Source organism: Priapulus caudatus, unplaced genomic scaffold (assembly GCF_000485595.1).
Source record: "Priapulus caudatus unplaced genomic scaffold, Priapulus_caudatus-5.0.1 Scaffold1056, whole genome shotgun sequence".
Classification (NCBI taxonomy): Eukaryota; Metazoa; Priapulida; class Priapulimorpha; order Priapulimorphida; family Priapulidae; genus Priapulus; species Priapulus caudatus.
In genome coordinates, this window is record NW_014578117.1 from 27,743 (window position 1) to 29,852 (window position 2,110).

Consider the following 2,110-nt stretch of genomic DNA (forward strand, 5'->3'; position numbering starts at 1 on the left):
AACTCTTAAGCAACCATTAAAAATATAAACCAAGTATTTGCAAAGCATGAGAATGTTGCTACTATTGTACTGGTGTTTTGGGTGAGGACTTCGGGCTCTCGTAGGTCGACCGCGTAGAAGATAGCAGCGTTGTCTCGTAGATAGCAGTAGAGAGTAGACGTAGTCACAGCTTCGTTGTTAAGAGCCAGTTTTTCTAAGAGTCAGGCAGATTACTATTAGGGTGTGATATACCACCTCTTAGATTTTGGGAATTTTTTTTCCAAGGTAGATATATAAGAAAAACTGAGAAAAATCACGTTTTTAGTCCTCACGGCCCTCTAATTTATTTTTGAGGGGTCCTTGAAGGAGTGACCTCATGAAGGCCCAGAAGGAGAAAGCGAAAAAAATGGGGTTTAAAATACTAATATCTCGCTGCGCCCTAAGTCGCCCTCAGAAAAAATCGTTGTGCTACATCTATGGGGTCAAGATGGTAGAATGGCGAAAAAAATTTCGAGGGTGACTTAGGGCGCCACCTATAGGTGGCGCTCAAAATCACTACTTTTACCTTTTATATGTACATAAGACAGGGCAATCATGACTTGCGCCCTAAGTGACCCTCAGTGATTTATGCATACTCTGATAGCCTGGTATCTCTCCTACATGTTGACGCCAAAATGAGCGAGGGTTAATTAGGGCGCAAAGGTATAGGTGGCGCTTTTGTCGGCAAAATAGTGAAAATGTCCCATTTTTGAAACTGAATTTCTCGGTGCGCCCTAAGTCAAATTTAACCAGACCACTTTCATTTTGTGCCTATGGATGTCTAGTATAAGTGTTATAAAGATCTCTTAGGGTATTTGCCTTATTCATCCCTTACAGTACACTTTATGAAAGAACGTTTTTCAGATTTTCGAGTATATCGTCGCACTGTGTAGTGCTGTTCTAATTTTGAAAAAAATATATAAGAGCAAATATTTTTTCCCTTTCAAATTTGATTTATTATAAACACTATAAAACAAATACAACTAATGATAAAATTACTTGTTTTTTTCTATCTCACCAGTGTACGTGTGGATCTGCCACATTCGTAACAAACAATTAAACTAAAATCCTGCATTCCGAGTTTATTTTCTCCCCATATCTTGGAAATCTTCCAACACAATTTAGAATAGTCTTTAAAGTGCACAGTGCAAAAGTTTCTAACTTCAAAGAACAATCAATGGCAGAATGAAACTTACAGAACAATGTACCAAAAACATGGAACTATGAAATTCAACCTTTGTTACAACCTAAGGTTGACAGTTACAAGAATGTCGGTCGTCACTATGTTGCCAAGAATTTTGTTCACCATGTTCAAGCCATTCGAAGAAGGAACCTGCAATTAGAAATGAGTATTAATATATATATATATATACAATATATATTAGTATTAACCTCTGAGGAACTGTTGGAGTCATAGCAATAACGAAGTGACATAATTTGTACTGGGTAAATGAGATTCCATAATCATTTCATAGTACGTCTCTGTTTCATGTACTTGACATGATACTGTTGGTTGTCTCTCGCCAGGATCATCGCAACGTATCGTTTCTCTCCACATTTAACCACAGCTTAATCTCCATGATTGTATGTGTCCGATTCTAACCTTGGCTCCAAACACTCCAAGACTTCTTCTATTATCTCTTATTGAGCAACTAATGCATCAAATTCCTGAAAGCAGAAAGTCCCACATATGTGAGGGGCTCTCACAAAAGTAGGCGCTTGTCGCAATTGTTTATTTAGAGATAATGGCATTTTGATCTAGGCCAATGAATGGAAAATCTGAAGGAAGAATGAAATTGAAATAGCCATAACTTCCTTATTTATGATTTGATACCTTTGATTTGCAAGCTGTTTGGTGCATTAGAATGCTATGATATCAGCTATCCAATGATATCAGCTCAAACTTGAATATTTTGAAGTGCATACTTTTGTGGGAGCCACTCACATATGTGGGACTTTCTGCTTTCAGGAATTTGATGCATTAGTTGCTCAATAAGAGATAATAGAAGAAGTCTTGGAGTGTTTGGAGCCAAGGTTAGAATCGGACACATACAATCATGGAGATTATGCTGTGGTTAAATGTGGAGAGAAA